The following is a 27,288-nucleotide window of genomic DNA, read 5'->3' as shown; positions in this document are numbered from 1 at the left end:
ATTACTAGGCATCTACACTGAGATACCTTACACATTTGATTTTATTTAATCATCATCATAACCAAATGACGTAGGGACTCATACTACTTTACAGACAAAGAAACTGAGTCTCAGAAAGATTAAATAACTTGATTAATATCCATAGCAAGGAAAGAGCAGTGGAATTTATATTTTTTCCTAGTGGTGTTAGGTATTCATTCCAGAAACAGCATTGCCTATCTAAAAAGATAACACTAAAACAACCAAAGGAATCAATTCACAGCATCTTACTACTATTTCAGTGCTTTTCAGGCCTAACAGCACACTGGAAGGTGATTATTATTAGTTCATATATTGCATATGAGGGGATGGATGTAGGGGGATAAATAACTAGTACAAGGCTGTACTATACAGTAGAGCCTGAATTTGAACACAAGTTTTTGGACTTTTTAAAAATTGGAGTACAGTTGCTTTACACTTCTATGTCAGTTTCTGCTGTACAGCTAAGTAAATCAGTTATATATAAACACGTATCTCCTCTTTTATGGATTTCCTTCCCATTTAGGTCACCACAGAGCACAGAATAGAGTTGCCTGTACTATACTGTAGGTTCTCATTGGTTATCTATTTAATACATAGTAGTGTATATATGTTAATCCCAATCTTCCAGTTCATCCCACCTCACCCTTCTCCACTTGGTATCCATGTTTGCTCTCTACATCTGTGTCTCTCTTCTGGTTTGCAAATAAGATCATCTATACCATTCTTTTAGATTCCACATACATGCATTAATATACAATATTTGTCTTTCTCTGACTTATTTCACTCAGGATGACAATCTCTAGGTACATCCATGTTGCTGCATATGGTAGTATTCTGCCCTTTTTTATGGCAGAGTAATATTCCATTGTATATATGTATCACATCTTCTTTATCCATTCCTCTTCTGATGGACATTTAGGCTGCTTCCATGTCCTACTATCATAAATAGTGCTGCAACAAACAATAGGGTGCATGTATCTTTCTGAATTCTGGTTTTCTCTGGGTATATGCTCTGGAGTGGGATTGCTGGGTCATACAGTAGTTTTATTTTTAGTTTTTAAAGGAAACTCCATACTGTTTTTGCCATAGTGGTTGGTTGTGTCAACTTACATTCCCACCAAACAGTACAAGAGGGTTCCCTTTTCTCCACACCCTTTTCAGGATTTATTGTTTGTAGATTTTTTAATGGTGGCCATTTTGACCAGTGTGAGGTGATAGCTCACTGTGGTTTTGAGTTGCTTTTCTCTAATAATTAGCAATGTGGAGCAATCATTTCATGTGTTTATTAGCCATCTGTATATCTTCTTTGGAAAAATGTCTATTTAGGTCTTCTACTTGATTTTTTAATTTTTTTTTTTTTTTTTACATTGAACTGCATGAGCCATTTGTATATTTTGGAGATTAATCCTTTGTCAGTTCCTTTGTTTGCAAATATCTTCTTCCATTCTGAGAATTGTCTTTATGTCTTGTTTACGGTTTTCTTTGTTGTGCAAAAGCTTTTAAGTTTAATAAAGTCCCATTTGTTAATTTTTGTTTTTATTTTCATTACTCTAGGAGGTGGATCAAAAAAGATCTTGCTGTAATTTATGTTAAAGAGTTTTATATTTTTCCTCTAAGAGTTTTATATTTTTCCTCTAAGAGTTTTATATTGTCTGGCCTTACATTTAGGTCTTTAATCCATTTTGAGTTTATTTTTGTTTTTTAGAGAGTGTTGTAATTTCATGTTTTTACATGTAACTATACAGTTTCCCTGGAGAAGGCAATGGCACCCCACTCCAGTACTCTTGCCTGGAAAATCCCAAGGACAGAGGAGCCTGGTAGGCTACAGTCCATGGGGTCGCTAGAAGTCGGACATGACTGAGCAACTTCACTTTCACTTTTCCCTTTAACGCACTGGAGAAGGAAATGGCAACCCACTCCAGTATTCTTGCCTGGAGAATCCCAGGGATGGGGGAGCCTGGTGGGCTGCCGTCTATGGGGTTGCACAGAGTCGGACACGACTGAAGCGACTAGCAGCAGCAGCAGCATACAGTTTCCCTGGACAAGGAATGTCAACTCACTCCAGTATTATTACCTGAAAAATTCCATGGACAGAGGAGCCTGGCAGGCTATAGTCCATAGGCTCACAAAGAGTCAGACACAAAACACAACTTAGTGACTGAACAACAACAATATCCAGTTTGCCAGCATCATTTATTGAAGAAAATGTCTTTTCTTCATAGTATATTCTTGCTCCTTTGTCATAGATCAGGTGACCACAGGTGCATCGGTTTATCTCTGGGCTTTCTATTCTGCTCCAATGATCTATATATCTGTTTTTTGTGCCAGTATCATACTGTCTTTACTACTATAGCTTTGTAGTATAATTTGAAGTCAGGAACCCTGATTCCTCCAGCTCCATTTCCATTTTTCTCAAGATTGCTTTGGTTATTTGAAGTCTTTTCTGTTTCCATACAAATTATATATATTTTTTGTTCTAATTCTATGAAAAATGTCATTGGTAATTTGATAGAGATTTCCTTGAATCTGTAGATTGCTTTGGATAGTATAGTCATTTTCACAATATTGATTCTTTCAATCCGAGAACAGGGTATATCTCTCCATCTGTATTGTCTTTGATGTCTTTCATCGTTATCTTATAGTTTTCTGCATACAGGTCTTTTGCTTATTACTAGGTAGTTATCCTTTTTGTTGCCATGGTAGATGAGATTGTTTCCTTAATTTCTCTTTCTGATCTTTTGTTGTTAATGTATAGAAATGCAAGAGATCTCTGTGTATTAATTTCGTATCCTGCAACTTTATTTAAATTCACTGATGAGCTCTAGAATTTTTCTGGTGGCATGTTTAGGATTTTCTGTGTATAGTATCATGTCATTTGCAAACAGTGACAATTTTATTTCTTTTCCAATTCTGATTCCTTTTATTCTTTTTCTTCTCTGATTGCCATGTCCAGAACTTCCAAAACTCTGTTGAATAATAGTGACAAGGGTAGACACCCTTGTCTTGTTCCTGATCTTAGAGGAAATGCTTTCAGGTTTTCACCACTGAGAATGATGTTTGCTGTGATTTGTCATAAATGGTCTTTATTATGTTGAGGTATGTTCCCTCTATTCCCATTTTCTGGAGAGTTTTTATCATAAATGTGTCTTAAATATTGTCAAGAGCTTTTCCTGCATCTATTGAGATGATCATATAGTTTTCATTATATGGTATATCACATCGATTGATTTGTGGATGTTGAAGAATCCTTGCATCCCTAGGATAAATCCCACTGATCATAGTGTATAACCCTTTTAATGCATTGTTGGATTTAGTTTGCTAGTATTTTGTTCAGGATTTTTGCATCTATGTTCACTTTTCACTTTCATGCATTGGAGAAGGAAATGGCAACCCACTCCAGTATTCTTGCCTGGAGAATCCCAGGGACGGGGGACCCTGGTGGGCTGCCCTCTATGGGGTCGCACAGAGTTGGACACGACTGAAGCGACTTAGCAGGATAGTAATGCCACATCACCCTGATACCAAAACCAGACAAAGATCCACAAAAAAGGAAATTACAAGCCAATATCACTGATGAGTCTTTTTGTCTTTTACAAGGTTTTATTTTTTACAAGGTTGTGTATGTGATTCCCTCTATCAATGTCATTTACCTCATCTACACATGTACAAATTTTACTCTTCTTTAAAAACCAAGATAAATGACATCTTCTCCATGAAATCCCCTCCAGTCTTCCTAGTCTAAAGTACCCTTTCCTTTTTCTGAACTTCCACTGCATATGTTTGTACTTCATTAGCACTTTTCACTATCTACAGTACAGTGTTATGCAACTGTTACATATTTTACATACTTTAAAATTATATGTCTATAAAATATATATCATACTTACTTGTCTCTCATTTTGCACTAATAGAAGGAAGAAGTGTCCCAGAATTAGGTATGGAAGCAAAGGGATGCCAGCTTTGGTTTACAAGTTATATATAGACATTTACTGAAAGTTTATCACTTAAGGGTGGGTTATTTGTAAAATAATGGGAATATTTTGTGGTCTTTGATGGCTGGTAATAGAGTTGCCCTTTCTATATGTAATTTTAAAAGTTGACATATGTTAACTCTCTTAGTGAAAGAAATATTTATGTAAGTGAAAGGTTTCAAATCCGTGCATACATTTGAATGGGAGGAAAGGAATAATCTCCTGTATTCCAGGAGAAAAATTTCAGAGTTCATGGTAGAAATAAGGAGAGAAATTTTAGTGTTGATATCAGATCTGATCTACTCATCCTTAGAAACAGGGAGCCTTTTGGTTCTATGGCTATGGAGTTATGCCACTCACTCCCCCATCAAGAAAGAATCTGCTTGAAAGTGTAATGAGCAGACAGCCTCCAGATGTTGCACCTTTGGGATCCTCTACAGTCTTCAGCTTCAAGTTCATGCTCTTCTAGGCCTGCTCACAGAAAGTAATAGCCCAGGAGGGGTTCACCAAGTGCTGCAGAGCCAGGTCATTTTGGCCCCATGTGGACCTCTTCTAATTTTTGCTCTTGTCTTCCCCATTGCCTTGGCTGGGACTTTCTTGAGCTACTGCAGTTTGAGGCTTTTCCTACCCAATCCTCCTTCCTTTCTTCTCTCCATTTACAAGTGACAAAACAGCATTGTGATACAAAGGCTTTTCCTTCCTATTCTTCACAGCAATTTATTTTCCCCAAAACATTCCTTTCATTTGTAAGTCCATCCCTGTATCTGCTTCCAGGAGTACCTGAACCTACACAGCTTCACACTGTCATGTTGAGCAACCATCATGGCAAAATTGGACTTGAGTACCCACAAGACTTGAATTCATTCAACTTATTTTAAAAATATTTTTGAGCACTTACCATGTGCCAAGCACTTTTGTTCTAGATACTAGTCATATAGGAATGAAAAAGGCAGGCAAGATTTATGCTTTGAATAGAATCTACATTTAGAAGGAAAGCAATTAAATGATTATTGTTTCTCACTTATCTGTTATTTCATAAGGTTGTGTAGCTCATGAGCATTTCCCAATTCTTAGCAACTTGGTGTCTCAGAAGGTTTCTTTATGTCCTTCCTCTCTTTCTGTCCCTCCTGTACCCTCTCCCTCCTTCCTTTACTTCCTCCCTCCCCTTTCTTTCCTTCCTTCCTTCCTTTCTCCCTTCCTCCCTGTCTCTTTCTTTTCTTTCTTCCCCTTCTCTCCTTCCTTTAAATTTTTTTCTTCCCTCCTCCCTTCCATCAGAATAACTACTAATATATGTTGCTAATGAAAGAAAACATATAGATGGTAGTAGATTTGGAGGCCACACCTTAATCTCAATGCAGGCAAACCATATTTCAACTTGGACAGGATTAAGGATACATTATCAACACAGCACCGAGGAAAAGAAGGGAAAAGTCTGGGCTGTCGAAATATTGGTTGGCTGCAGGTTTGAGTTGATATTGGAGGGTTTGGTTTCTTTCAGATTCCAGGGAATTTTGCATGTAAAAATATGCTCAACACCATCTGTATCATTTTTTTATTGCCAAATTTGTATTGTCATGAGGCCTGATCAACTGATAGACTCTTTTTCTAGTTGGTTATTATCTGTGGCCACTGGTGTTTTTCAGTCCTTGTTGTTGGTACTGTAATTATCTTTTCTGGATCTATTTGACTTAAGTTTCCTGTGATCTCTCTTTTTTGTACACACAGAAACAAGTATATAGCTGTACATTAAAAATACACATAAACTTATAGAAGAAAAAATATTCACTTGGACCTGTATTTCATTACTTATTAACATAAATAAAATACCATCTTTGCATTACAACTACTTTTGTACACCATTTATTTATCTATTCTTTAAGACATGAAACCCACTGGAAAAATCACCACTATAATTAGAAATAAGGTAAACTCTCTTGGAATATTTTCTGTATGAATTTATATTGTTTCTAAAAGTAATAATAGATTGCCCTTACAAGTTCCCCCATGCAGTTAACTTACTATACATTTGTATCCTTTTGGTTAATGTCCAACATTCAGTTTTGTTTGTTTTTTTTTTTTTTACTGAAAGAGCTCTTTTAAATAAGAATAATGTTACAAAATAATAGTCCTAAAAGTACTCGTTAAAAATGATGGGGCAAATAGATACATTGCTTTGAATATCACCATTATCAAAAGTACTAGAAAATGTCTACAAAAAGGTGTAGACACTCTGTTGAAGAGCCTCTAGATGCAGAATTCTTTGCTCTGGGATATCCAGCTGAATTTCACTTTAATATTTGATTATGAAATTTGATTTAATTCAGATGACTACTACCTACTACTGTGGGCAAGAATCCCTTAGGAGAAATGAAGTAGCCCTCATAGTCAACGAAAGAGTCTAAAATGAAGTACTTGGGTGCAATGTCAAAAATGACAGAACTGTTACAGGAAGTAGGACCCCTTCCAGGGTCCAAAACTGAGCTCTTGTCTAACACTTGGAAATGAATTGTCTGAGGAGACACATGTGCTGACAAAGCAAGAGACTTTATTGGGAAAGGGCACCCAGGTGGAGAGCAGTAGGGTAAGGGAACCCAGGAGAACAGCCCTGCCATGGGGCTCACAGTCTCGCAGTCTCGGGTTTTATGGTGAGGGGATTAGTTTCCAGGTTGTCTTTAGTCAATCATTCTGACTCAGAGTCCTTCCTGGTGGTGCACACCTTGTTCAGCCAAGATGGATGCCGGAGAGAAGGATTCTGGGAAGTGGTCAGACATGTAGTGTCTCCTTTTGACCTGTCCTGAACTCTTCCTGTTGGAACTAATGGTACATTAGTTCCACGTTCCTTACCAGGACCTCCTGTCGGTAAAACAACTCATGCAAATGGTTACTATGGTGGCTGGCCAGGGTGGGTGGTTCCAGTCAGTGTGCTTCCCCTAACAGAATGATCTCTGTTCATTTCTGAGGCAAACCATTCAATATCAGTAATCCAAGTCTATGTCCCAACCAGTAATGCTAAAGAAGCTGAATTGAACAGTTCTATGAAGACCAACAAGACCTTCTAGAACTAAAACCCAAAAGAAATGTCTTTTTCATCATAGGGGACTGGAATGCAAAAGTAGGAAGTCAAGAAACACCTGGAGTAACAGGCAAATTTGGCCTTGGAGTACAGAATGAAGCAGGGCAAAGGCTAATAGAGAATGCACTGGTCATAACAAACACCCTCTTCCAAAAACACAAGAGAAGACTCTACACATGGACATCACCAGATGGTCAATACTGAAATCAGATTGATTATATTCTTTGCAGCCAAAAATGGAGAAGCTCTATACAGTCAGCAAAAACAAGACTGGGAGCTGACTGTGGCTCAGATCATGAACTCCTTATTGCCAAATTCAGACTTAAATTGAAGAAAGTAGGGAAAACCACTAGACCATTCAGGTATGACCAAATCAAATGCCTTATGATTATCCAGTGGAAGTGACAAATAGATTCAAGGGATTAGATCTGTTAGAGTGCATGAAGAACTATGGACGAAGGTTCATGACATTGTACAGGAGGCAGTGATTAAGACCCCAAGAAAAAGAAATGCAAAAATGCAAAATGGTTGCCTGAGGAGGCCTTACAAATAGCTGAGAAAAGAAGAAAAGTGAAAGGCAAAGGAGAAAAGGAAAGATATACCCATTTGAATACAGAGTTTCAAAGAATAGCAAGGAGAGGTAAGAAAGCCTTCCTTAGTGATCAATGCAAAAGAATAGAGGAAAACAAGAGAATGGGAAAGACTAGAGATCTCTTCAAGAAAATTAGAGATCCAAGGGAACATTTCATGCAAAATACATACAATAAGGACAGAAATGGTATGGAGCTAACAGAAGCAGAAGATATTAAGAAGAGGTGGCAAGAATACACAGAAGAAGTATAAAAAGAGATTTTCATGACCCAGATAACCATGATGGTGTGATCACTCACCTAGAGCCAGACATTCTGGAATGTGAAGTCAAGTGGGCATTAGGAAGCATCACTAAGAACAAAGCTAGTGGAGGTGATGGAATCCAGTTGAGCTATTTCAAATCCTAAAAGATGATGCTGTGAAAGTGCTGCACTCAATATGCCAGCAAATTGGGGAAACTCAGGAATGGCCACAGGACTGGAAAAGGTCAGTTGTCATTCCAATCTGAGAGAAGGGCAATACCAAAGAATGTTCAAACTACCACACAATTATATTTATCTCACACGCTAGCAAAGTAATGCTCAAAATTCTCCAAGCCAGGCTTCAACAGCATGTGAACCGTGAACTTTCAGATGTTCCAGGTAGATTTAGAAAAGGCAGAGGAACCAGAGATCAAATTGCCAACATCTGTTGGATCATAGAAAAAGCAAGAGAGTTCCAGAAAAACATCTACTTCTGCTTTATTGACTATGTCAAACTCTTTGTGTAGATCACAAAAAACTGTGGAAAATTCTTTAAGAGATGGGAATACCAGACCACCTTACCTGCCTCCTGAGAAACCTGTATGCAGCTCAGGAAGAAACAGTTAGAACTGGACATGGAACAACAGACTGGTTCCAAATAGGAAAAGGAGTACATCAAGGCTGTATATTGTCACCCTGCTTATTTAACTTATATGCAGAGTACATCATGAGCAATGCTGGGCTGGAGGAAGCACAAGCTGGAATCAAGATTGTCGGGAGAAATATCAATTACCACAGATATGCAGATGACACCACCCTTATGGCAGAAAGTGAAGAAGAACTAAAGAGCCTCTTGATGAAAGTGAAAGAGGAGAGTGAAAATGTTGGCTTCAACTCAACATTCAGAAAACTAAGATCATGGCATCTGGTCCTATCACTTCATGGTAAAAAGATGAAGAAACAGTAGAAACGGTGACAGACTTTATTTTTTTGGGCTCCAAAATCACTGTTGATGGTGACTGCAGCCATGAAATTAAAAGATGATTGCTCCTTGGAATAAAAGCTATGACCAACCTAGACATCATATTTAAAAGCAGAGATATTACCTTGCTGACAAAGGTCCTTCTAGTCAAAGCTATGGTTTTTCCAGTAGTCATGTATAGATGTGAGAGTTGGACTATAATGAAAACTGAGTGCCAAAGAATTGATGCTTTTGAACTGTGGTGTTGGTGAAGACTTCTGAGAGTCCCTTGGATGGCCAGGAGATCAAACCAGTCAATCCTAGAGGAAATCAGTCCTGAATATTCACTGGAAAGACTGATGCTGAAGTTGAAGCTCCAAAACTTTGGCCACCTGATGCAAAGAACTAACTACTTGGAAAGATTGAAGGCGGGAGGAGAAGGGGACAACAGAGGATGAGATGGTTGGACGGCATCACCAACTCCATGGACATAAGTGTAAGCAAGCTCCAGGAGATAATGAAGGACAGGGAAGCCTGTCATGCTGCAGTCCATGGCATTGCAAAGAGTCAGACATGACTGAGTGACTGAACTGAATTGATAATTTGATAAAAAACAAGACCTAGATTGTCTTATAGCTGATACTTAGAACTATCATAATCTAATATTACCACACAAATAAGTTTTTATTGTTCTAATTTATTCTCTTCTAAGAAAATATGTTTTAACCATCTAGTACATTTTATTTGTCAAAGCACTTTCATGCAGATTATATTCCAAGTTTTTGTCAGGGAGATAAAGTAAGTAAATATGAACTTATAATTAAATCACTTATCAATCCCCTTCATATCACTAGCCAAAAAAAAAATAATAGAAAAATGCAAAATCACAATAGCAATAAAAAAAATCAAAGCACCTAACTAACATATTGAATGCACAAGACCTTTAAAGAGAAAGGTAAAGCTTTTAATAATAAAGATATTATAATTGGATGCTCATAATAAAAAAAAGGAATCTTGACCCCACCTCACACCTTACACACACAAACACACACACACACACACTGAATTATAAATCTAAGTATAAAAGGCAATACAATGAAGCTTCTAAAATAATATAGGAGAGTTTCTTCATGAGCTTGAAAAATACTATCCATAAAGGAAAAAAAAGATAAATTGGACCAAATTAAAATTAACAACCTTCTCTACATCGAAGGCCACCATTAAAAGAGCGAAAAGCCACAAATCAGAAGATTGTAATACATATATTTGATAATGATGCATACCCAGAATATATAAAGTCCTACAGTTTAATGAGGCAAGACAGTTCAACTCCAAAAAGGGTTAAATACTTAAATAGGCACTTTATGAAAGAAGAATGGTCATCAAACTGACAAGAAAGTGCTCAATTTCATTAATACCAGGAACATGCAAAATAAAACCATCATATGATATCATTATACACTTATTAAAATGGCTAAAATGCAAGAACAAGTGTTGATGAAGATGTGGAACAACTAGAACCCTCATGCTGTTAGTGGAATTATAAATGGGAACAACTATGACACAACTTAGGGATGAAACAACAACAACAAACAACTATTTTGAAAAACTTCTGGCAGTATCTAGTAAAGCTGACTACCAGGGAAACTAAAACAAAGGCAAACTCCACAACTGAGCACTTTCAGTCATAGACCGAACAGAAATACATACATTTGTTCACCAAAAAATATTTACTAGAATGTTCATAGCAGCGCTATTCTTAGTAGTCCCAAACTGGAAACAACCCAGATATATATCACAATGGGTAAATTGTGGTATATTCATACAGTGGAATACTACAGAGCAATGGGAGTAAACAAACTCAACTACATACAACAGAATAGGTGAATCTCACAAAGACAATGTTGAGTGAATGATGCCAGACTCAAGTATATACTGCATGATTTCAATTTTATAAAGCTCAAAAATAAGCTAAACAGAAATCAGGACAGTGGTAATGGAGGAGAGAAGGGATAATGTAGGCTTAGATAATGACTAGGAGGGTAGGTAAGGGTGGCTTCTAGAGTTCTCATGTTTTTTTTTATCTGGGTGCTGCTTACATAGGGCTTTCCAGGTGGCTCAGTGGTAAAGAATCCACCTGCTAGTGCAGGAGATGTGGGTTCGATGTCTGGACCACAAAGATCCCTGGAAGAGGGCATGGCAACCCACTCCAGTATTCCTGCCTGGGAAATCCCATGGATGAAGGGGCCTGGCTACAGTCCTGGGGTCGCAAAGAGTAGGACATGACTGATCAACCGAGCACACATGCACACTGCTTACATAAGTGGGTTTACTTTGTTAAAATTAGTCAAAATGTACACTTACAATCTGTACACTTTATGTCTATTATATCAATTAAGAGTTTAGATGAGAAAGAAAAAGGAAAACAAACTGGATTCTAGATCTCAAAAGAAGCAGAACTATAAATGAAAATTTTTAACTTAAAAATCACTAAAAGGGACATAAATGAAAACCTAAAATATTGGTGAAAAAATGTTCATGGTTGGGATAATTTAACATTAAGATAATTGTCCTCTCTAAATATGTGAACTCAATGTAATTTCATAATGATTTTTGAAGAATTCAACTAATATTCTAAAACATATACTGAACAATAAAGGTGAATAAACAGCCAAGACAATTTTGAAAAACAAAAGCTAAGCAGTTCTTATCAAATATAATGAAATACTACAAAATGTGTTTCTGTGACAGAAGCAGACTAATGGGATACTACAGAAATAGACCCGCACATATAAGAAGTTAAGAAAGAACGGCTTGTTTAATAAATAATTGCTGGGAAAACTAAACCTTTTCTAACAAGACTAATAATTAAGGTGGCTCCCTACTTTAAATCAAATAAAAAGGTAAATTCCAAACAGTTGAAATACCTAAAAAGAAACTAGAAGGCCAATAGAAGAAAAATGATTCAAAGTGCACAAACCACAAGGTGAAAAACTATGGACTAAGAGAATTTGTTCAACAAAATGCAGCATAAACAAAGTTAACGGATGACTTCTTTCACAGCTTATCAACGTCCACTTACCTGGAAAGATGAGAGAATCTATATATCCTTCCATGTGAGCCCTTGTGATTTATTCAGGTTGTAGCATAAGCTTCCTTTTAATCAATCCAAGGAGGATCAGAGTGATCAAAGCAAGTTCCAAAAGCAGGAAGCAGAAACAATGTGATGCTCTGGAAGTTCCTTTCTGCACAGTCCCTTCTGTTGCTGGAGCGCCTTGGGGCAGCCCTTCAATGTAGGTGCTCGGCAACAAGTCGGCTAAGACAGACTGACCCCGGAGCTTTTGCAGTCTCTCCCCTACGGCAATGGTCAGGTCTCCATTAGCCTCGTCAAGGTTGGCACGTTCAATCACAGCAAAACGAGACCTCACTTCTACATTGGCTTCCCGGTACTCGGTGAGGTCAGCATTCCCACGGGGCTCACGAACTCGTGCCAGTAGACCATCTGGACATAAAACTTCTTAGCATCATCTGCCCACATATTTCTAGTGACCCCAAGCGCACGAACTTTATAATGTGCTACAATTGCTCCACCCAGACTTCCATGATTTATACTGTACAACTGCACGCAGTTTAGTCTTAAAAACAGGATTTTGTCATTGCTCCACATGAACAGAAAAGAGTCCATGTCCACCCGAGCAATGGTCCTGTCCCTCAGACATTTTTCAAGGTGACAAACATCTGACAAAACCGCAACTCGCGGATGCCACCGATGCCGGACTCGGTGTCCACTGTTCTTAGCCGTCCCCTTTCTGGTAGCAGGCCAGTTGCTTTCGAGAGAGATTTATTCCCCAAAACGACAGAAGAAAGAACCAAGGGCTGAAAAGACTCTCTTCATGCTAGCGGACTGCACAGCTGGGCAGGCTCAGCTGAGGCCGCGCGCTCAGCAGATCACCCTCCTGATGAGACCGGAGGGCGCGCGCCTGCAGCCAACCTTTGACGCGCCTGCGCACTGCGCCGCTCAGTCTCCCCGGAAGCCTTCTAAATGCTGTTTCCGTGCCATAATGAACTCTGCCCTCCATACTCTCAACTAGTCTAATGAACCACAATTGTTATTATATTTTGGCTTGGATGTTTGAATCATCACAGTATTGTGAGTAGCAATTCTTTCAATTGGATCTGTTGTCATTTCACCACATGCTATCATCTTAGAAAAGTCTTGTTCTTCTATAACCATAGGACGTTCTGTCACCATCGTATTTGTTTCTGTTCTAAAACATGAACCTTCCAAGGAGTCCTGGTTCCTTTGAGTGTGATTTGAGACCATAATCTGTGCTTTATGAGGACTTATGATGGCAAGCTGTGTACACAGGTGCTACTTCCTCAGTGGGTGAAATGCTTTTAATAGAAAGGCTGGGAAATATTATTTTTAAAAGTGTGCACTCTTACATCAGATTTCTTTCTAAAGGAAAAGATTTTAATAATATAAGTTATTTTGCTTCAGTGGCAATATGGATCGAATTGCACGAAGGATTTCAAAAGCCAAGGCTTGCTTCTCTTCAGAACCAATATTCTCTGAGATGGGCTATCTTGGAATCTATGGTTTTGATCACTCAGCAGCCCTTCCCCTTTTTTGTTACTAACATTCTAGTTTTCCTTCTGGGGAAAAGGAAAACTTCCATGCTGTTCTAGTGAGAGAGTCATGTGCACTGATTGGACACATGTCTGAGGTTAAGACTAATTCTACTTTCTCTGAATCTTCAGTGAGTGGATACAGACACAGAGCATTGAAATAGGTCCTTCCACAAGCCATCCATTGAAGAGATAATCTGTTAATGCCTCTTTTCTAATTTCTTGGAGCATCTTTGATACTATTCTTCCCAAGGCCTGATTGTTCACTTTTTCATTAGAGTCTGTAATTTATTTTTTATAATTGTTTTTGTTACGTTGCTTAAGTTAACCAGAGTCTGTTTCTGTCATCTGCAACCAAATAATCCGAAGTAATGCACTTTTCTTTGTGGGTGGGTATGTGGGTTGCCAGTAACTTCTACCGTAACCATGGTAGGTGATTCTGAAAATTATTCACATGTTGACATAATCAGTTTACTTAGAGAAGATTTCAGTCAGTAACGAGGAATGTGGGAAAAACTTGGGTCTTTTTTATTCACAAAACAGGCTGTTTTTTTGTTTTACTCACATTTTGTTTTTCTATTTGTTTTGTTTTAGGTATAATCATTTTCAGAGTTATTTATTTTTATGTGAAAAAGATTACTCACAAATTGTCATTTTCAGAAAGTGAGCACATAAGACATTTTTTGAGGGAAAGGCTTGCCTAACTTAACCACCCTGCCCCCTAATGTTATCTAAGGTTATATATCTTGTGTATACAACACAGCCTCTGTCTTCACAAGGAAGAAGGCCAGAGATACCTTTGCATTGTTTTCTTTGATGTCTTAGTGTGTTGATTTGTTCATAGACAATGACTTTAGGCTATCAAATATTTGAACTCATTTGAGTTGAATTACATGATTTCTACCAGCAAGGATGCTGTGTTTTCCCCATCTATGAAGTGCTTTTCTCATTTCCTGTGTTCAGTAAATGATAATGACTGACCTTGAATTTTGTGGGACTAGTGCTAGGTAAGCAATAAGTAATAGCGGTGAGTCCATGAGATCACAATCTAGGTAGGGTGCTGTCAGCATTTTTCAACATTTCATTGTTGGTTCGGTTTTCAGTTTTCAAGTTGCTAATTCAATCTTTAGATCATATATAGTAAGCTATTCCAAATCATAGGTGTAATAGTGGCTACGATTTATTGAATATACTATGCTAGGTACTGTATCGGGTGGTTTGTAAAAAGTATGTTATATTTTTACCAATATCCAGGGTAAATACTGTCATCATTTTATACACAAGGGAACTGGGATTCAGAGTTCTGTGATTTTATAAAGATTCCTTATTCTACTTTTTGACAGTTTATTCAAATGACAGATATCCTAGTCCTGCATATTTCACATAAGAGTGTTCATAAATAAGGGGATAAACACAATATGTGCCCATGTAGCCCATGTTTCAATGATTTTCAGAGCTCAAACTCTTTTACCCCTATTCTTTGATCACATACAGCATTCAACTCCTTTTCAAGTCAGAAATCTGAAGTCACCCTTGATCTTTTCCTCTTTTTCTTCCTTTTTGTTAATCAGTTATCATCTTATCAAAAACATATTTTGAATGTGACTATTTTTTCTTCCTATTGTCACTGCTTTACTTTAGTACCCTTATCTGGTCATCTCAATAATGGGATTACTGCAACAGTATTCTGTCTGTACCTAAAAGGAAATGTCTCAGGTAATTTATCTTATCCAGGCTTCTTGGAGACATGGACTTTTTGGAATGAGTTATGGTCCTAGAGGTGTAGAGAGCAGAGCGTGGTTGGGTGATAATGGGTGGTCACAGACTTGGATGAGAGATCATCTATGGGGAAAGAATACAGATTGGGTTGATTCATTTTAGTGGTAGGCTAAAATCATTTTGGAACCTTTTTAACCAAGGGTGAGAGATTAAATCAGTAAGCAGGAAATGGAGCTGTTTTTGGATTTGGACATAAAAGATCAGTGTGCTACAATTTAGAGGCTAAGTGAAGGTGTTAAGAGAACAATAAAAAATCAGCAATATATTAGGAAAAAAGAGCAAGATAAAGTTGGAGAGGTAAGATGATTACTTTCCTAACATTTATTGTGTTCTATGGAGGACCTGTTTGTTGAATTATACAAAGGCCATATTCTTATATATATTGTATAAAGGTCTTCCCAGGTTGAGGGTAGATTCAAAGTGTCTGGGACAAATAGACCTTTAGGAGCCAAGGGCTTGAGGTCTAAGTGTAAGTTCTTTGAGTTTAGTAGTGCCCTGTGATCATACCTTTTTCTCAGCTAGAGATCGGTAAGTGGCCAATATTATGCCCAAGCAGGTCATGCCCATTTTGGGCTGTCCAAAGGCAGAATAAAAGATATGTAAAAAGATCAGGTGATATTTTTAAAAAGATAAAATTAAAGAAGGCAGCCTCATAGGAGAAAAACCTTATAAGCAGAGAGATCGTTCATCCTAAGTAAAAAAACAAACAATGTTAGGTGGATTCCACAAGGCTATGGGTGATAGTTGTTGCTGAATCACTGTGGATTATATCAGCTAGGGTACCCGCTTATTGTGTAGTAGGTAGAGTCTTGGGGAACAAGAACAAATAGTGGATTCTCTATCAAATAGCACTCTTGGCCTGGGAGACGAACGTTGTGGGTCTCTCATAGCCAGAATGAAACAGTATTTCATTGAAAACATTCTCACTCTAAACTCACAGGGATTCTGATTTCTAAATTGGTTTCAGTTAAATATTTTTCTCCCTTTGAAGAAAACAATGTATACTTATATTCTCTTCTAACTATTGGCAGATCTGTGATGCTATAGCACTCCACACCTTCCCAGTGGCTGCAATTACACACATCAAATTTCAGGATGGACGACAAGGTAAGATTCTGGAGGTAAAAGGCTACCACTTATGGTCTCCATGTTGCTCTCATATGTCACAGCCTTTTATTGTCAGGAGTTATTTAGAGAAACAGTCATCAGCTAACAAAACCATCGGTTAGTTAACAACAGCAAATATGAGGCTATTTCTAAATAGCTTGGGGCATTTCAAGTTAAGGGCAGACGAGTGCCAACTATTTTTTCCCTTCAGTCTTTCCTTGTTAAAAAAGAATACATTTGTTATCAAAGCCAGTTTGGCTAATGTGCTTTCACCTCATACATATCTAGAAATCAAAGCTGCCTAGAAAGTTATTTGAGGGTATGTTCTCCCTTTGGAGCACATCTTGCTCCAGTCATGCTAATAGGAATTTCACGTGTGTGTCAAGAGGACAATATAGTCTTTATGCAATTCAACCAACACGTCCTACTCAGAACATGGTAAATGTTAGGAAAGCAAAAATGGTCTCACTGGACAGATTTAGTAAAATTCCTCACCTTTGTGCTTGTCTGCACTACTCCATTACTTTTTCCATCTGGGGGAGGAGGGGTGGTAGATGAAGAATCTCTGTAGTCCCCCTTTTCCCTTGCCAGATAGTTTCCCAAATCAGCTAAATATAACTCCATTTATTGTCATGCTAAAATGTTCTATTTAGCTGTATTTAACTGGATATCATGATTCCATGGACTGACCTTTCGCTCCTGGGAAGTCGTTTTAAATTCAATCCCAGCAAAGGAAAATCCTTCCAATTCGTTGGCTGTGAAAGGTCACAAGTGAAATGTGTTTTGATGGTATCTATCTATGGCTTAATTCTCAGTAAACCTGAGCACTAACTGGGCCTCAATTGTGCTTTGTCTTGGGAACCTGAGTTCTAAGAAGCCTGGGAGAGCTGAGTGGGAGACGTGGGGCTGAGTTGCTGGCATCAGCCAAGGGTACACAAAGGTACCAGCTGAAAGGTAAGGTATATGGTCCTTAGTCAATGCTGCCTTCTTTCTGAGCTGATTGGGGATTCAGACTAAAATATATAGTTTCTCTCCCTGTTTCATTTGATCCGTTTAAAGAGGGGGCATTTCCCACTTTCTGGGAGGCAATGAGGGCTTAGGGTGAGATAGAGGAGGAACTAGAAGTGTGTGAACTAGTCAAGAGGAAATTGGAGTATCTTGAAAATTAAACCATTTCAGGGTCCAGATCATAAACTCAGTGTTCCAAGTTTGGCTATTTCCCTTCTACAGCTTCTTTCTCTTCATAATTTAGTAGCACGTCAGTCTCCAGTGACTTCTTCACCATCATCATTTTGCTGACTCGTAACTGAATTAAAGCACTTTTGTTACATCTTATCAAAGAATCTTACCCCTGTTTAAAAAAATCACATTTTACCAAGCAATATTAGTAGTTCTGGCAGAGACTTTTGAAGAGTTTAGTGGATGGAATATTGAGGTGAAGTTTCTGGATTTTTGTTTTATTTTTACTCTATCTCAACTTTTTAGTGACTCCATGCCATAATCATTCAATCAGCACGCATAATATCTGTCTCTTTCTAACTTAGAAAGAAGCTCTGAGAACAGTCTGTCCTCCCAGTCCCCTATTCCTTTATCACACACACATTGTGCTCTCCGCCAGGAAGGAGTCAATGTTTCCTGAACACAATTTGCAATTCTATATTTCCATGCCAATGTTTATGTTGCTTCCTTTTCCTGGAATGTCTTCATTTTTTCATGAAAGTTCTATTCATGCAGAAAGGCCAAAATGTCACTCCTTTCTGTAAGCCTTCAAAAGGCTTCTCTCCTCTCACCTGTGTCAAAGGCAAGCATGCCTTCCGTAACATTATGTCTATGAATCTATTATACTTGGATATTCTATTGTGGTGTATCTCTGTCTTCCACTCAACCCAACTCCCTGAGGGCAGAAGCTAGGTCTTCTTCATCTTTGTACCCCAGTGCTTAGCTCAGGGATTAATCTAAGAAGAGGAGTCTTTAGCCATCCTGTCACAGGAGTATGAGCAGTTAGGCCTTTGATATCAAGGTGAAGAAATGAAGTGATATTTCTTACAGCAGATGTATCTTGAGAGTTCATAGTAGCCACAGGAATAAGCAGAAAGCAAAAAACTCATTCTCTAAAAGCAGTTCTCTGGCAATAAATGAGAAAAATTCTGCTTCCCTTTTTCTTTCTTTTTGTGTTGTCAGTTCTTAGAAATATCTGGTTGCAAGGAGAACTCTTAGGATGCTAACACTGAGTTCAGATGGAGAGAAATGGAGGTGACTCTAAAGGTGGAGTGGAGGCAGTTAAACTTGGCTTCATTTCCCTGGCTTCTCATTTTCTTCTTCCTTCCTAGGTCTTCCACCCAGAAGACTGCAGGCCAGCTCTGATTCCTGAGATTTCTTGAAAGAGAAAACAGTATATGACATGTTGACCCCTGAGTTCTGCAGAAACAGCACTTGGTGATCCAGGTGCAGTTGGTAGAGCAACTTCTTGCTCTGCCTCCTTTACCATCAATGACATCTGGCATTTAGTAACCCAGAGTGGTCCTGGGTATCCATATTAGCTCCAAATGGCAGCACTCTCTGTCCCTCCTCAGAGGTGAGTTTCTCAGCTACTGATCTAACCCATTGTATCTGTCAATCTAACCCACTGATGATTGTAAGAATCCAGTAAAGCTGGTATAAGAAGAAAAGCTATCCAACCTTCTGGTGGCTAGAAACTCTGGCTTGAATGCTACACAACTAGGAACAATGGGAAGTTATGCTACAAGGCCTTTTACTCACAAAAGTACTACTCCTAACGTCCCATGCTTCTACCCCATAGAGGCTAGTCACCAGGACCTTCACCTTTTCCTCCTTCCAAGGCTTGAACACATTTGCCACATGTTCTCTGCTGCTGCTGCTGCTGCTAAGTCGCTTCAGTCGTGTCCGACTCTGTGCGACCCCATAGACGGCAGCCCACCAGGCTCCGCCGTCCCTGGGATTCTCCAGGCAAGAACACTGGAGTGGGTTGCCATTTCCTTCTCCAGTGCATGAAAGGGAAAAGTGGAAGTGAAGTCGCTCAGTTGTGTCCAACTCTTAGCGACCCCATGGACTGTAGCCTACCAGGCTCTTCCGTCCATGGAATTTTCCAGGCAAGAGTACTGGAGTGGGGTGCCATTGCCTTCTCCGACATGTTCTCTAGAAGGTGGCTTTCACAGGCCTTCTTCTTTATGTTGTATTCTTTTGAGAAAAAGTCCCTCATGGTTGCATTTGATAGGAGGATCCTAGGTCTCATGCATATGTCTTAGCAGCTAAGTTGTTGGGGAGACTTGTTTTCCAGTTTCTACCTTGAAGAATTGAAACTCATAAGTGAAAATATTTTCCAAGTATTTCAGGGTTCTCAAAAGGTGCTGAGCAACTAGAAAATATGACAAAAATCTATTATATCCTGTAGGGTATTAATATTTTTATTTTAACCAATATAAAACCATCTGACATTATTATACTAATTTCCTTAGTCTGTCGGATAACTTAGTGGTGTGTGAAGCTTTTTTCTGGGGTTTGAGGCTTAAATCACCTTTCCCATTCCTGATATCTCTCTTCCTAAAGAATATCTTTGCTCTTCATTACCTTCCTCATATTGTTTCTTCTGCCAGATTCATTCTCCCATGTGTTGGTATTAGTGACCTTGATGCACGGCACATGTCTTCTGCTGGGAACCCTACATACTATGGCCATGGCCCAGCTTTGAGATGGGACCTTCAGTTGCCAATAATTTTCAGAGTCAAGCTTCAGCTTATGACTCTGAATACAATATCCTTGATTCTCTGGGTTGCCTTTTAAGACCAACTACTAGGGCCAATTCAGTTCACCTTAGTCCTGAGCTCCAGTCTTTATGAGAAGATCTTAGCTCCAATATAGCTTGATTTTTCTCCATGCTGACTCCATCTTGACAAGGGTCAGTATACCTTGCTTGTAAAAAGTAGATATAAAAATGGAGAGCTTCCAATGCAGATTTTTCAAATTAAAATAAGGTTGTTTATGCTGTCCAGTGATTTCCATTATGCTATGAGTTCTTCAACATCTAGAATCATGTCTTAATCATTAATCATCTCTGTATTCCCAGTGCTAAGCATAGCATCTGACAGGAAGCAGGCTTGCAATTCAATTTGAATGAATGAATGAATGAATAAGTGAATGCAAATTGCATAAAGGTCACCAGCATATTTCAGTATCACAGGCTGATCATTCATTTATTTAGCAAACAGCTTGTGAGAAGTTGCTTTTGTGTACAAAGCACTGTACTAGATACTCTGGAAATCTGAAATAGCCCTAGTGTTAATAATTACAACCATAAGCAACATTTATTGCATACTTACTAGATGAAAAGCACTGTTAACTGTTCCATGAACATTCATCGAATTCTCACAACAACCCTGTGAGGCAAGCATACTATTATTATTATTCCCAGTAATAAGGGGAAGAATTGATTCTCAGAATGGTTAAGTAAATGAAAACAAGTTGGGGATATGATGTTTACATATAGAGTTGAGAAGGTACAAGAGCCATCTGGAATGTCTTGAATATCACAGGGCAACGCATTTTCAGTACTCAAATTCCGTTCAAAGAGTCCTTGAGTACTAAATGGATATAGCTGGAGAATCAGAAATTACCTGGTGACCTTTAAGCAACCTGAATTTTAGGACTAAGGGACTCTGGTTTATTCATTCATCCATTCATTCAAAAAACTTGAATGGTATGCCTGCTATGTGCTAGGAACAGTCCAGAGCACGGGGGGCAGGGCGGGTGCAGCTGGGAGACAAACATGTCAATAGATCATTGCAGTTCATAATAAGAGCTATAGTAGAAGTGTGAATATATTTCAAAGGAAATATGTTTTTATCTTTCATATTTCCAACATTTCACTATTAAGTATGGAATTTGCAGTAGGTGCTTATGGTTGCTTTCTATTAAATTAGAAACAGTCCTTTTATTCTTAGTTTGCTAAGGGTTTAAAAAAATCGTAAGTGGATTTGCATTTATTTCAAATGTTTTTCCTGAATCTATTCAGATGAACTTTCTATATCTGTGGAGATTATTTATCTTCTTTTACTTATTAATGTGGATACCTAACCACTGTCTATTATGAATATTTTCTAACAGTAAACCAACCTTGCATTTTTAGGGTAAAACATACTTTTTATACTTTTATAGACCTATTCGTATTTTCTTTGATTTAAATTTAATTTTCTTTGATTTAAAAAAATCCTCCATTCACACTTACTAAATTGCATATTTGTAGAATGTATCTATATATTAAAATTTATTACAGTAGAATTATTCATGCTATCAACTTATTATCTTTTAAAGTGGAAAATTCTGAAAGAGGTGGGAATACCAGACCACCTTACCTGCCTCTTGAGAAACCTGTATGCAGGTCAGGAAGCAACAGTTAGAACTGGACATGGAACAACAGACTGGTTCCAAATAGGAAAAGGAGTACATCAAGGCTGTATATTGTCACTCTGCTTATTTAACTTATATGCAGAGTACATCATGAGAAATGCTGGGCTGGAGGAAGCACAAGCTGGAATCAAGATTGCCAGCAGAAATATCAATAACCTCAGATATGCAAATGACACGACCTTTATGGCAGAAAGTGAAGAAGAACTAAAGAGCCTCTTGATGAAAGTGAAAGAGGAGAGTGAAAAAGTTGGCTTAAAGCTCAACATTCAGAAAACTAAGATCATGGCATCTGGTCCCATCACTTCATGGCAAATAGATGGGGAAACAGTGGAAACAGTGGCTGACTTTCTTTTTCTGGGCTCCAAAATTACTGCAGATGGTGATTGCAGCCATGAAATTAAAAGACGCTTACTCCTTGGAAGGAAAGTTATGACCAACTTAGACAGCGTATTAAAAAGCAGAGACATTACTTTGCCAACAAAGGTCCATCTAGTCAAGGCTATGGTTTTCCCAGTAGTCATGTATGGATGTGAAAGTTGCACTATAAAGAAAGCTGAGCGCCGAAGAATCGATGCTTTTGAACTGTGGTGTTGGAGAAGACTCTTGAGAGTCCCTTGGACTGCAAGGAGATCCAGCCAGTCCATCCTAAAAGAGATCAGTCCTGGGTGTTCATTGGAAGGACTGATGAAGCTGAAACTCCAATACTTTGGCCACCTGATGAGAAGAGCTGACTCATTTGAAAAGACCCTGATGCTGGGAAAGATGGAGAGCAGGAGAAGAAGGGGACGAGAGAGGATGAGATGGTTGGATGACATCATCGACTCAATGGACATGGGTTTGGGTGGACTCCGGAAGTTGGTGATGGACAGGGAGGCCTCGTGTGCTGCAGTTCATGAGGTCGCAAAGAGTTGGACACGAATGAGCGACTGAACTGAACTGAACTGAACTGAAATTGTTGAATAACATAGCATCTATAGTTATGGTCTCTTAATTAGTATTGTTTACTTACTCTTCTTTTTCTTTATTAACATTACCATAAAACTTTTAATTTTATTAGTTTTTTCAATGACCCCCACTTTGGCTTTGTTTAATTCCAAATTTTTTCTAATTTCATGTTATATATTCTGCTCATTAATTTTGAGCCTTTTTTCCTACTCTAAAAATTTAAAGCTATGTTTTTTCCCCCAAGAAATACTTTAATTGCATCCCTCAAATTTTGATGTGTTAATTTTTCATATGTCATTCTTTTGAAGTGTTATATAATAGTCCAAGTTCCATTATGATTTCCCTTTTTTGTCTTGAATTATTTTAAATGTATTAAGTTTCTAATAAAACAGATTTTTATTTTGTTCTTTTCGAAAAGGTGTGTTTACTACATTGTTGCCAAAAGATGTGGCCTACAGAGAGCCTTTGAAATTTATTAGACTTCCTCTATAGCCTAGTGCATGATTAATTTTTGTAAATAGCCCTTACATGTTCAACAAGTAGTTAGATGCAGTGTTCTATAATATGTCCTTTGGATTAGGCTTGTCATTTGTGTTCAAATCTATATCCTTGCTGCTTGTTCTTTATTCATTTGATCTATCAATTACTGAGAGAAGCATGTTAAAGTGTGTGAACATATAAATTTCTCTTAACAGATACCTCAATTTTGTATCATATATTTTGAAGGTATAACACATACCTAAGAGTTTAAAATTATTATGTGTTCCTGTGAATTGAAGCTTTTATTATTATGTAGTGACCATTTTTATTTCTAACACAATGCTTTTTACCTTCAAGTCAATTTTGTGTGATAATTTTGCTATGCTGGCTTTCTTTTGGTTAGTATTTGCTTGGAGGCAAATGGTTCCAAATGGTTAACAGTGGTAAATGCTAAGCCTTCCAGGCAAAATTAGTTGTCCCCCTTGTGGATTTTGACATTACTCTATCAGAGTACTGGCTCAAAGCCAGTACTCACCACTCTACCTTGTAGACTTTGATTTGCTGGGGGTCAGAGACCTTTCTGTTTCTGGGTAGAGTCATGCTGTAAGCCAGCAAGGTCCATCACACAGAAAGGGTGGTTTACTGGAAGCAGGTTCCAGCCACAGAGTGTTGGTAGATCTCTGGGGTTGTAGGGCTGGACTTCCAGGGTGGACTCTATATTTGGAACCTAGTGTTAGGGCACATGGAATTTTGGCCAGATCAAGCCAGTGTTTATTAAGTGGAAACATCTTCACAAACACCACTCCTTGTAAGAGCCCTGTGAGGGATGCATTATTGCCATTTGTGGCAAATTGTGGGGCTTGGCTTGCTGCACCTGTTCCAACCCCCTCTGGTATGCCTTCCTGGTCTATAGTGACTGTGCAATTAAAAATGGCATTTTCTACATACCCTTACACTTATGATTTTAGATGAAGTTTTAGTTTTATCACTTGTACTCCTGTGATACTTGTTAGTCATAGGGTTAAGTATAGGAGGAGAGATTAGGTGTGAGGCAGCTATATTGCTAGCAAGGAAGGTGCCACAGGTTAAAAGGGGCTGGAAGCTGTATCTGGAAACTCAGCCTGGAGCCTAGTCATCTAGCCCTCCAGTGATTTAGGAAGCTACTCATACTTAGTAATAAGCTGCTTTGTGGTTTAGCAAGTTAGAGTGAATTTTTCTGTCTATAGTTGTGCTCTGACAGATGCACCCATTGTATACCAGAGGAAGCTGAGACTGGAGCTAGGAAGTGACCTGCTCCTGGTTGCACAGTTAATGAGTAGCAGAAATGGACAGTGAGCTTAGGTCCTTGCATGCTAAGTCAAGGCTCTTTCAGCAGTAGGACAAGCAGCAGACTCAGGGAATGCTTTTAAGATAGTACTGAAAAGCCACACATGCAGATCCAAGGTCTGGGTGCCATAGTGGCACTTTGACCACATTGCCAAGTAAGTAACATGGTCCCTACTGGCTTGAGCTGGAAGTAGGTGACAAAGTAGGTTGCTCCCCATCAATCCCATCCAATTAGTTGCCTCTTCCTGCATTTTTCTTTTTGGCTTTTTTCCTAAGTGTGTTACTTTCTGTGCTAATATTGTGATCCCACAGAGTTTGGGCTGCTTATTCATCTGTGTTCACATTGTACTGTGTGTTCCTTTATTGTTCTTGGAATATTTTATTGCTTCTTCAGTTTTTGAGGGGAATGAAGGAGAGACATAACAGACCTATAGGTTGACAGGCAAATATGTAAATAGTGAATTATAACTATCAGATTACTTTTCTGTCTCACACTAAACTATCTAAAGTAGCTGTCCTGTCCATTTCAGTCTGTTATTGTCTTATGTATGGCTCTCCTCATAAGTTGTAATTATATTCTTAAATAGAGGTAGGTTATGTTTGTTTTCTTTTATATTTTCCGTATTAGGAAGTAAGTTTCATGAGATCAGGGTCCATGTCTACCCTGATCAGGGCTGTGTCTGTAACCCTTACTCCATTCCTGGCACAAAATAGATATTTGAAAATGTTTACCAAGTGAATGAATGAATGATAAGCGGGGACTATGTCTTGTCTTTTCATCCTTATATCTTAGCATCCAGTTCAGAACCTGACACATAGAAGTTGCCGACTCATTTTAATTGAAAAAAAGCTATAGTATGTGTACATGACCTACATTCATGAATATAAATTTTATTTTTTTCTTTTCAGTGTCTTTGTAACCAGAAATTTTGGGTTGTTCATCGTTCACTTGCTGTTTATTCAACAAATATCTGTAGAGTGAGTTGATACAAAGATAAAAAAGAAATCTTTCATAGCTTCAATTTTAGCAGAAGATCTAATGCCTTATATATCTTTAATAGACTTTCTAGAGGAATAAGTACCTGAGTGAAAGAATGTTAAATTTGTGTGTCTTGATATTACTTGTAGAGAAGAAACTCAGCATTTTCAGACAATAGGGTAATTAACTTCAGTTATACTGCATTGATTAGATGCACGGAACATCTTTCTACACAAGATAGTATTTCTTAGATGGCATTTGCTCTGGTATTTCTTGTCTGGCTGGTCATGGAGAGCAAGAATCAGCAACATCTTTGTCTCTGAGTATTACTGGAGGGCCTCTGGGCACCACTCACACAGCAGAGGCACTTACAGAAGAGAGTAAAGGAGAATGAGAAAGCAAAAAGAAAAGAAAAAAGGGAAATGAGAGAGGTCAGAGGATGGGAATGAAGTAAAGAATGGAGGAGAATTTGGAAGAAATAATGGTGATAATCCTAGTGATACCTGCCAGTTATTAAATGCCTTTTCTAGAGATTCTATATGTCTTTCAACACATGCTGTTGTTCAGTCCCTAAGTTGTGTCTGACTCTTTGTGACCCCATGGACTGCAGCAAGCCAGGCTTCCCTGTCCTTCACTATCTCCCAGTTTGGTCAAACTCATGTCCATTGAATCAGTGATGTCATCCAACTGTCTCATCCTCTGTTGCCCCCTTCTCCTCCTGCCCTAAATCTTTCCCAGCATCAGCATCTTTTTCAATGGGCTGGCTGTTCACATTAGGTGGCCAAAATATTGGAACTTCAGCATCAGTCCTTCCAATGAATATTCAGGGTTGATTTCTTTTTGGATTGACTGATTTGATCTTCTTGCAGTCCAAGGAAGTCTCAAGAGTCCTCTCCAGAACCACAATTCGAAAGCATCTATTCTTTGGCACTCAGCCTTCTTTATGGTCCAACTCTCACTTCCATACATGACTACTGGAAAAACCATAGCTTTGACTATACAGACCTTTGTGAGTGAAGTGATGTCTCTGCTTTTTAATATGCTATCTAGGTTTGTCATAGTTTTTCTTCCAAGGAGCAAGTGATTTCATGACTGCAGTCACTGTCTGCAATGATTTTGGAGCCCAAGAAAATAAAGTCTGTCACTGTTTCCATTGTTTTCCCATATATTTGCCATGAGTGATGGGACTGGATGCCATGATCTTAGTTTTTTGAATGTTGAATTTTAAGCCAGCTTTTTCACTCTCCTCTGGTTGAGTATACACACACACACTCAACCAGAAAAAGAAAAGAAAAAATTGTTAATTTTTGTGTAGACTTTGATCAGAATAAATACTTAACAGAAAAGAGGCATAATGGATGACAAATGGGGCAACATTCTCAAATGCCATAATTCCAGAAGTAAAGCAAAACCCCTGACTCTAGCCTCACCCCCCACGTGTAGTGGGTAAACAAAGCCACAAAGACCAAAAAAAGCAACAGGAAAATAATAAATAAAATTGAAGAGCCATGTAAATACTTTCTGAATGTCCATTCCCCAAAGGGTTGAGGTTAGGCATATGGTTCTGTTCGCCAGACCTTAAACAAAAGACTTGGGCTATTTTATGCTCTGGTCATTATTGTTAGTTAAATTAAAGCATGATCAAAAAAGTGTAATGAAATATTAATTTCAGTTAGCTAATTGAAACCATAATAGGAGTTGTGACTATGGAAAATAGAGTGAGAACACTCAGATGCACGTCCAAGTCTAGCTTACCCATT

The 27,288-nt window shown here is 38.3% G+C and overlaps 1 long non-coding RNA gene and 1 pseudogene across 1 annotated transcript in view; one reads left to right on the top strand and one right to left on the bottom strand.

The window, feature by feature from the left end:
- Positions 1 to 11,926: 11,926 nt before the first annotated feature.
- LOC145539601 (DNA polymerase eta pseudogene) lies at positions 11,927 to 12,754 on the bottom strand (annotated as a pseudogene).
- Positions 12,755 to 12,880: 126 nt separating this feature from the next.
- The window catches only part of LOC145538678 (uncharacterized), a 16,941-nt gene continuing 2,533 nt past the window's right edge, over positions 12,881 to 27,288 (top strand). The window contains exons 1-4 of the long non-coding RNA XR_014077175.1: positions 12,881 to 13,009; positions 16,299 to 16,374; positions 17,190 to 17,328; positions 18,705 to 18,949. This is a non-coding gene — a long non-coding RNA (uncharacterized LOC145538678). The remainder of the gene's footprint in view (positions 13,010 to 16,298; positions 16,375 to 17,189; positions 17,329 to 18,704; positions 18,950 to 27,288) is intronic.

Source organism: Giraffa tippelskirchi, chromosome 2 (genome assembly GCF_054371585.1).
Source record: "Giraffa tippelskirchi isolate mGirTip1 chromosome 2, T2T-mGirTip1v1.2.pri, whole genome shotgun sequence".
Lineage (NCBI taxonomy): Eukaryota > Metazoa > Chordata > Mammalia > Artiodactyla > Giraffidae > Giraffa > Giraffa tippelskirchi.
The sequence above is the reverse complement of the archived record's forward strand: the minus strand, read 5'-3'. Positions and strand labels throughout refer to the sequence as shown.